Below are 10,088 nucleotides of genomic sequence, written 5' to 3'. Positions count from 1 at the left end.
ACATCCTTGATGGAAATCATGAAAATTTGCTTCCTGTTAGTCCTGGTAATTACCCAGGAAGGAAAGTGGAGCAATACAGTGAGAGCTGCCAAGTTAAATTTGCCAGAATTTGCACTCACAAGAGAATTCTTCTTCAAAATGAGCTTACAGATCAGAAATCAGTCGCTCTGGTAATTCATTACTAAGCTCATATAACATAAATATGGCCCAAACTGTTGCAATCTGCTCACAGAGAATTGAAAAGGTGAAGTGTATAAATTACCAGTTCCCTACTATTTTTCCCCTTTCAGTTGTGTTGTGGGGTGGGGTTAAGAAAGAGGATAATAAGATTTCTGATTTTTCTATATCCACTAAAAGCCTCCTTGCAGTTTTTTTGCCATTATCCAAACGGTAGCTGGCAACTCTAAGAGTGTGACAAACAAAACGCACCCTCAATTCCTCATGCACATCCCAGAGCATCTCCACAGTGCATCAGCGTTGGCCTCAGCAGGTTTTGGTGGCTCTGAAGTGATGGATTTATCCTGCCAAAAAAGAGCCACTGGGTGGAGCTGCGAGGCTGGGAACAGGTCCCTCCTGCTAGAGCCCGGCTGGGATTGAGCTGCGCTCTGCAAGCACTGAAATCCCTGCCCAGGCAGCGAGGCTGAAGGCTCTGTCCTCAGCCTGTGGCACTGGGAATTCTGGCCTTCCCTCCTCTGGCTGGAGGCAATCCTCATTTTATCTGCATGTAGCCCTATAATCAAACACAACGAGGAAATGCTTTTTTCCGCTCAGAGCTCATTCGAAAATAATAAAAGTTTTGCTTTTTGGTTTTAAAAATAGGATGAATTTTGGCGCTCTGACCTCTGAGAAGCCTTGCACAAGCACAACAGGCTGATGCCTTCAGTCCCAGTCTCTCAGGAATTCCTTTGTGGGATTTGGAGCAGCTGCAGATATCAGATGGGAGAGTTGTCAAGCCCCAGTACTATCCCAGAGATTAATGCCTTACAAGCTTGCCTGCTTTCATAAACCTTGCTGGGAACCTCATCATGCTTTTGTTCCTGTCCTGCTCATCATCACCTATGATTCTGATGCTTATCAGAGTGCAGATGACATGCAGGATAAGCAGAAGGGATTTTCAAAGGTGGTTAAGTGCTGGGTTTTTCAAAAGTATCTGAATTAGCTGGCTGCTCAGCTTTTTAAATACCTACTCACCTCCCAAGCTTTGCAAAAGCAACCAGAGGATTCCCTTTCCCTGGTCATGGTGAAAATAGGGGGAAAAGTTAGACAGCAAAGGCTCTGTGCTATTTTCCAAAAAGATGAGTAAGCTTCCTTTGGCTGCCCTGCCTTTTGGCTCCTCCAAGCTAATGCTGCTGCAGACTTCCTCTTAGATCCTTGATTTTATCAGATTATAACTTGTTTTCCCCTGGCAATGCTTTAATTCTTTCTACTGCATTGGGTTGTCATTGGCTTTTCTTTTCAGGGTCTCAGCCTTATTATGTAACAGCAGCAGCAAAAAAAAAAAAAAAAAAAAAAAAAAAAAAAAAAAAAAAAGAGAAAAGAAAAATATTTCAGATCTGTTTCTACTTCAGGAGAGGAGCCTTTGTGCACAATTACTCATCCAAGAGATTCAGCAGGTATAACTGCTTCCCCCAGGGGCTCCATTATATAATTGGATTTCAGCCATACAAATTAAATCCTATCTTACCCCTTAGTTAAGCCAGGCAGTAAGTATTTAATGCTAATATCCCTGACAACTATTGCAGGGAGAAGCAGAGCTGAAGCACAGAGGAGACAGATGCAGCAATCTCTGCTGCAGGAGCAGGGAGGATGAGCAAGGACTGACACCTGCTTGTACTTCCAGCAAGGTTTAACTTCCCCAGGACTCCATGGCTCAGCTGGGGTGGCTGTGTGGCTGGAGCAGGGCTCTCCTTTGGTTTTCCATGCTCCAGGAATGTTCCCGTGTGTGCTCTGAGCGCTCAGCCCCCAACACGCACACTTCAAAGAGCCACATGCCTAACCCTGTTCGAGCTTCTCTGCAAGCCTCTGTTCTTGTGCAACGTCTGAAGGAAGCAAATTTAGCAATATTAAAACTCAAGCCAAACACAAAACCAAGCAAAGGATCCCCAAATTAAAAAGAAAATCTCGACCGAGTTACTCATTCATCTGCATTTTCTGCCGCGTTGGGTCTTCTCCCGGCGTGTTCCTGTGAGACAAAGCCCTCTGGGCAGAGCCCATCTCTTTTGGTGTCTGGTACATCAGTCACAGAGTCAGGGCAGGGTAATAAAGCAAAATAGATTCATGGTAGGAGTTAAACCAGTCGGTCTGGTCCTGTAATTGGAACATAATCTCATATTGACAGTGTTTAACTCAGGATGTGCGGGGAGCAGATGGCACCAGGCCAGGCTCCATTGGAAAGATGTTTTCCAAGTCCAGCTCCTGAACCTCAGGTGAGATGTTGGAAGCTTTGCTTCCCCAAAAGGGCCTTGAGCCCCTCACTAATGCAGGTTAAAGCCCCACACCCTGCTCTGCCTGGAGCCTGCAGCTGGCTGCCAGGAGCTGCTGTGGGAGCACTGGGACAGATGGGAACAGCATCCAAAGGGCAGGAGGCTCCAGGTCTGCTGGGAACAGCTTCCAAAAGGCTGGGAACAGCTTCCAAAAGGCTCCCAGGTCTGCTGGCCAAGCAGCCCAGAGCTCTCCGTGCTCCTGGGAGCCAGCAGGGACCTGCCTGGGACACGAGGCTCAAGGCCAGGGGTGCTCTCAGTGCCAGGGACACCCAGGGACACCCAGGGACACCCAGGGACACCCAGCAGTGCCACCTTTCTGCTCCTTTTTTTTTCACCTCTAAAAGCTCCAGTGGCACAATGAACTCCACACTGGCAACAGTGGCTAATTCCTTTCTCCAAAATGCCGAGCTAAAGCAGGTGAGAGGAGAGGAAGAACATTTATTCCAAGACTCTTCCCATGGTAGAGCCTAAGTGCAGACACAGACTCAGCTTTCCAAGGGTGTGGGAGAAGAATACCAAGCTTCTTATAGCTGCTACAGGAAGTTTAAATTGATTTTTCTCCATTTCAGCAATTAATTCCCATTAATCAACTTACTGTACAATGCTGCACAATAATTCACAAGTTTTATGTATTATATGAATAAAATTGCACATATATTTTTATGTGATTTTCATTTAATTGAATTCCAAGGAGATTTATCTGCTGGGTTATTAATAAATCTTAATATGGCCTATAACACTCAATTGATATTTAATTAACCTGCAATAACTGCCTTGTAAAATGTAAATTAAATGCTTTATTTTTTCCAGGCATATAACGTTAAATCAAATCCTTCATTCTACCAACAAAGCAAAAAGAAGCAGGGAAAAAACAACATTTCAGGCAACCAAACCTTACACCTGAATATATTTGATGTTTAAAGAGGTTCAAACTGGAAATTAGATCCATGCTTTGTAATCAGTTCTTCTCTTGAGGAGGTACTTTTCCACTCTTCCCAGTTTTAAAGATCACAGAATTTGGGTGGATTTAGATGAAACAACAAAATCTCAGGAGGTTTGAAGAGAAGCGAGAGGCACCCATTACTAATAAAAAGGTTGTGAATTCCCATAGGTAATGTGGTATTTGGCATTTTTCTGAATGTCTTGGCTCCTAGAGTCATATTATTAAATGAGAATGTCAATTTTCATTTAAAAATGAAAAAAAAGAAAAAAAAAAAGAAAAGAAAAGGAAAAGGAAAGATGTTAAAGCCCTTTGATAGGGGAAGTTTGCAAACCTGAATGTCAAAGGCATGAGAACTAAGAGACAAAAATACATAAAATTTGATCCTTATCTTTAAAAGTATCTGAACTTTTTGAGACTGAGATGTTTGAAAACTGGGAGGTGGCAACAAATGATCAAAACAGCTTTTACAAGAAAAGATGAGAACAATCCAAATTATATTTTAAGATCAAACTCTTCTCCTCCTCCTCCCCTAGCAATTTACATAGATCTACATTAAATACTGCAAACTGCAAAAACAACTGGTTCTGATTTCCAAACCAGGAGAGCTGGCTGCCTTTGCAAGGTGATTTGAAAACTTCAGGAGAACATGACTGTCCAAAATTGATATGTCTATAAAGTTTTACTGCCACAGCATCTAAACGTAGTATATCTTTTTTAATGCATGGAGGGGCCAGTCTGTCTCTCAATATTTTATTAAACAGGGTATTTCTACCAAACGACAGTAACCCTCAGTGTCTGTAATCTGTCTGCATTAGATCACTTTAAAAGGTATTAAATGGAAATAAAAAGTTAAATGTACCACGGATTTTAAGGGTGTCACAGCGTGGAAGAATGAAAATGAAGAGAATGGATTCTGACTTGCAGTGAATGAACAGGAATAAATCCAGAGCTGCTGGAATGGGAAGCCTGTCCCCTCTCAGCGTTCATCCTCCTCCTCCTCCAGCCCAGGGATTCCATGGGGAGCTCTGAGGTGCTCCCAGTTCGTGTGGCAGCAGGAGGGGATGTGATGCTGCCAGGACCTGCTCTGCTCACAGCCCCAGCCTGGCCACTCTCACCCTTGGAGCACCCAGGGCAGGGCTCAGCACATGCAGGTGGCCTCATGGCACAGGAACTCACTGGAGTTTGGCACGCTTGGGTTTAATCCCCAGCTCCAGCATGCACTCACTGGATTTTTGTGCTGGTTTTTACATTTACAGCTGGCCTCTTCTTCTCTCCCTCTCTCTGCATTTTATGATTTTGGCAATTGATCAGGAATAGCCTTTTCTCCTTCTTTTACCTTTCATCTTTCTACAGGAGGAGAATATATCCCACAGCTGTGGTGTGTGGGGTCTGCTGTCAGCTTGTGGACCCTTCCCAGGGCACTTGTGTTTTACTCCACTGGATAGACAAGGACATGGGAGGGTTTTTTTCCCCCTAGAGTGGGTTTCTAAGTGAGCTGAACCCAGCACTCATTAAGGCTGACCATGAGTGACAGCTCACATTATCCTGGGCAGCACTTGGATCAGGCAGAGCCACCTGGGAGCAGCCACAGGAGCCCCAGCCACTCACAGGCTGCTCCTAATGACACTGCTGGCAATGGGATCACAGCGGGAGGAGCAAATGGAATTGGTCACAACACGTCTGGGACTTGAGAGCTGAGAACCTCCTCACAGAGGTTCTACCACTGAGTTTTCACGAGCCCAGTGCAGGACTGCTGGCCCCCCTGTGAACACCCTGCTTTTTGGGGATGTGGGAGCAGACTCTCCATCACCTGAATTATTTCTCTGCTCTGCCCTCTAGACAACACCCACCATGGCTGCCCCACAGTCACACCCATGCCTAGTCCTAGTCCTAAACCCCTTTCTGACCACACTGCCTCATCTTAAATCCCAGCTCCAATGTCTTTCCCTTCGAGAAGCACAGCAGGTAAGTATTCCTGACATTTCCATGATGCTCAGGGTCACCTTTTGTACAGGACTCTCACAGCAACAGCCTCACTGGGAGCAGAGGGAATGCCCCTGACAGCAAACCTGTCACACAGCTGGTGACCAAAAAGCAAAGCATCCACAGTCCTGCTGCTGCTGATCCCATTGGGAGCAATCCCAGTTATTTACATGGAGACAGGGACTCACTATGGGGGATCCCTAACAGGAGACAGCACGAGTGAGTTCTGCCTCTCTCCAAATTCATCTGGAAATGAGCAACTGAGCAAGAACCAGCCCCACGAGACACATCTAAACCCATCTGAGCACTGGGGACATGCCCTTAACTCACACATCCAAATGATTTGTGGTTCCACACAAACCTCTCACACTCTGGACAGTGCTGCTGCACCCTGTCCCTAAATCCATACCCACACCCTGCCCTGGGACAAGAATGGGGGGTTTGACACCAAAGAGAACGAGGTGCCTGATTTGTGTTCCATTTCAAAGGGATTTAGAAGCTCTGCTCCCTCTCAGAAACCTGCCCAGCCTCCCTCAGGCTTGACGTGACACCAGATAATGTTTGTGGTCTCTGGCATAACTGGGGATTACTGCTCTGAAAAGGAGGACTTGCTGAAGTGGCTGTGGTTTAAAGGAAGGATTTGAAAGGGGAGAGAAGTACAGAGGGAAGCTGTTCTAGACACTAAGTCACATCAGAGAAGGCTTAAAAACCAAGAGCAGGAGGAAATGAAGGGATCTGAAAAGGAAGGGATTTGGGATAAATGAGTGGAGGAGGAGGAGAAATGTCAGCTAGCAGTGAGATTACATGGGGCAACGTGTGAGCTCCTTCAGCCCTTCTTCTTGGGGTGACTAGAGTGATGGGAAAGGGGAGATCACCACGGAGCTCTGGGCTGGCTGCAGGAGGAAAATGGGCAACCCCACACTCCTGGTGGGAACTGAGGGAGTTTGGAGGAATGACAGCACAGCTTGCTCAGATCACAGAGTGCCTGATGGTGGGAACCCCTTACAGGCAGCTCCAGCTGAAACTGGGACCAAAGTACAGCCAGTGGGTTTCCAAGCACCACCACAGAGGTCAGGAGAAGTGTGGGGAGGAGCAGGAAGCTGAGAGATGCTGGTGGAGGGTCATGGTGTAATGTTCACTCACCAGGCTGAATTAAACAGGGCTGGCTCTGTTCACAGATTTTCCTGTGCTCGTTTGCACTGGTTATCACAGATAAGCCCCATTAATGCAACTCTCTTATGATGTTGGGAAACCTCAGTAATGGAAATTAAGTGCTCTGCATGGACAGATGAATGGAAGTTACACAAGCACTGCCCTATTTCTGAGAAGCACAGCAATGTTGAGTGGGTGCAGCCAAATTTAATAGCTGTTATCAAAACCAAGGAAAGGACTTCCATTCAAGAGGTAACCAGGAGAAAAGCAAGGACTTGGGAATGTTGCACAACCACAGCAGCTCTGGAGTCACACCAACAGCAGCAACTCCAGTGCTGGAACAATGCACCAGCTTCAGAGCTTTGACAGGCAGCCAAGGGCCTTACAAAACACCTCAGACAGTTAATGCAAATCCATATCACCAGGCCTATTAATGGCCTGTCATTGCCTGTCTGCAGATCACTGTTTTGTGCCAGTAAGTTCTAGATTTCCTGAATCAGTCAGCCAACATTCCTAGCGCTGGGGGGATTCCATAAGGTCCTAAAATCTGAAGGACCAACCTCTTCTCCACCCATTGAATCACCATTCCCTCATTTCTGGCCTCAGTTTCCCCTTCCATTTAATGGGGACAACATCTCGTACCTTCACTGTAGCCATGGGACATTCGTGGCCAACTGTTTTCAGAGCTGAATAACTCAAGCAGACATTATTTTGAATTTCTTATTGTCTCAATTTAGGTTTTAAACCAATTCTTACAATCTTTCACACACATGACAAAATGATCAAAAGCCATTTGCAGCTGGTTTTAAATCTGCACCAGACTTTACTGAAACCTGCTGTTTCTGCCCCATTTGCAGAGGACTTGGCAGGGAGGACAGGAGAAAAAAAACTGCATTTCCCCTGTCTCTGCTCCCTTGTCTGTTAACGTGAAACCTAAAATACTCCCCTCCATTTTGGATCAATGTCACATAACCTCATTTCCTCAGCTTAAGAAAAAGCCTTAGATTTTATATGTTGCACTAAAATATGTCAGCACTGCTCAGTTAATAAACAGTGCTAAATCAAAACCAGGCCCCAGTTCGTAGATCATGTGAGCAGTGTCAAACACGGGGAGTGATACCACAGCAGAGATGTAATGGACAGGCTCCTTAGCCCGGGTTTATGGCTGTGAAAGAGAAAAACCTGGTGTTCAGTCACTTCTCATTCACCAGAGGCTGTCACACAATCTCTCACAGCTTTTTGGGTTGTGTTTATTTTTCCTGGGGTTCCCAAGGGCTCTACCTTCTGATCCCCCTGCAAAGCCTCCTCTGTGACTACCCAAAGGACTAAGCCCTGACTTACAGCCAGAACTTGAAGCTTTTACTGCACGTTAGAGCAGATCCTTACCTGATAAATCAGAATATTCCCCATCCATTTACACCCACAGAGGAAACAATTTTCACAATTCAGAGGAACAAGGGCTTTATTTTCTTCTCCATGTTGACTTTTCCTGTGTGGTGACTGTTGAAGCCAAGAAACTTCTCTCACTTGTCAGCAGGACACCCCAGCAGCTTTCAGGACTGGGATTCAGCACCTTTGGCCACCCTGGCCTGGCAGCACCACTGCCTGCCACGACCCAACCACACTGCAATTCCTACAGGCTCCTGGTGAAATTAAAGGGATGAATCCCATCAGACTGTCCTTGTCAGTGCCACCTCCTAACCAGCATCCGGAATTTGGGGGAAAACAATGAGGAACATGTCCTAGAGGCTGTCACACGTGGCCTTGCATCTTTTCCATGTGTCTGAAGACCACCATGGGCAGACCCACAGAGACCCCATTTACTGCCCCTCACACCTGAAACACGACCAATTACTGTGTACCTTTGGTGAAAAAGCTCCTCTCACTCACTGCTGGAAAGAAAATGTTTTTGGAAAGCTGTTCCTGTCATTTGATATTGTCCAGTTTTTCCACTGAGGAAAGCCAAATGTGAAAGCTACGGGCTGGTTCAGTTTTTCCCTTGGCAATACCCAGCTGAAGGCTGCTCAGTGTATCCATCCACCTCCTCCTGCTGCTCCTGAAATCTGCCATGGGTGAGCACAGAGGTGCCAGCGTGCAGCCAGAGCCAGGCACTGTCCAAGGCCACCTGGGTGTCGTGCCCAGGGGGAAACCTGGGGCACAAATCTCACCCAAGCGTCCATCCAGCTATAAATTCTTGCAGTGTTGCAGCAGGGAACATCCCAACTCTGGGGGAGAGGAAGGGCTACAACAATGCAAGGACCCATCCCTGCCACTCTCAGCTGAAAAACTGCCACCTAAAAGTTAGCTGGAGTTTGAACTTTCTGCTGTGGTGAATGGAGAGGGAAACTGGCACCTCTGGAGGGACATTCCTCCCTTCCCAGGATAGCTGTGTGAGACAGGGAGGGTGGATTGATGCTGGAGGTGCCAGTGTCTTTCGACAGGGACTGTAAAAGGAGCCCTGATGATTATCTTGGACTTTTAGGCAGAGTCAGTTAAGGTGAATCTTTGTTGGACTGAAATCTGTGGTGGTTTCATCTTTGCCTTCAGTGGGGCCGGGTTTTCACCACGGTAATCTGAATAGATTAGAAAAGAAAAACAGAATAGGGAAACACATCTATAAGGGAATGAAATATTTATTTCCCCCGATTCACAGAGAGCAATTAAGATATAAAGAGATTATGGGAACTCTTCACAGTCACTGAGTGGGCTTATATTGAACAAGAAAGGAGGCTTTGGAGCCTGCAAGCACAACTTGAGCTCTCAGCCACCCTGCCTTCCTCGCAGGAAAAGCATCATGCAAATGTGAGGAGGAAGGAATCGCGGCAGACATGCCATCTGGGAGGATGATGGACAACAAGCTGACTAGGAATAAATAGCAAAATATAATAAATTCCAAGCCATGCCAACAGCAACTGTTGTGCTATGAATTAACAGTGCTATTAAATGTTTACGCACACACTTCTGTCAGCACCTGTCAGCATTTATGCAATACATACGTTGGCAAATCTGTATTACGTTATTTCTTGCAACTGATCTGCATTAATACTGCCCGTGCACATGTTCAAGCAAATTGCTACACTTCTTTTTGACCTATCCATGTGCAAAAGGTGCAGCAGTTCACAGGATTTTATGCCTATGCAGCAAATTCGAGGTTTATGTGCCAGGCAGCAGAGCAAGGCTGGGGGATAGAGGGCAGCAAAGGAAAGAGAAAGAGGAGCAGGGAGGAACAAGAGACCTGGAAAGCCCCGGGCAGGGCTGGAGGATGCCTGAGGAGATGGTGGTGGGCTTAGGGCAAAGCTGGGGTCACCCCAAACCGGGCCAGAGAAGGGGAGTCACACTGTAAGCCTCCCTGAGCAGAAAAGGACAGGGGTGGGGGAAGCCCCAAAATCCAGCCCTAAGCTGCAGCCCCAGCAGAAAACGCTTGGCCAGGGCTCCTGTGAGCTCGTGCTGCAGAACAATTGTGCCATAGCCAGCAGGATGGACCACAGTGCTCTCCATGTAACCTTCCCCCTCTGAATTCTCCTTTT

This window comes from Sturnus vulgaris, chromosome 21 (genome assembly GCF_052056855.1).
Source record: "Sturnus vulgaris isolate bStuVul1 chromosome 21, bStuVul1.hap1, whole genome shotgun sequence".
In the NCBI taxonomy this organism is placed as follows: Eukaryota; Metazoa; Chordata; class Aves; order Passeriformes; family Sturnidae; genus Sturnus; species Sturnus vulgaris.
Note: the sequence above shows the minus strand (reverse complement) of the source record.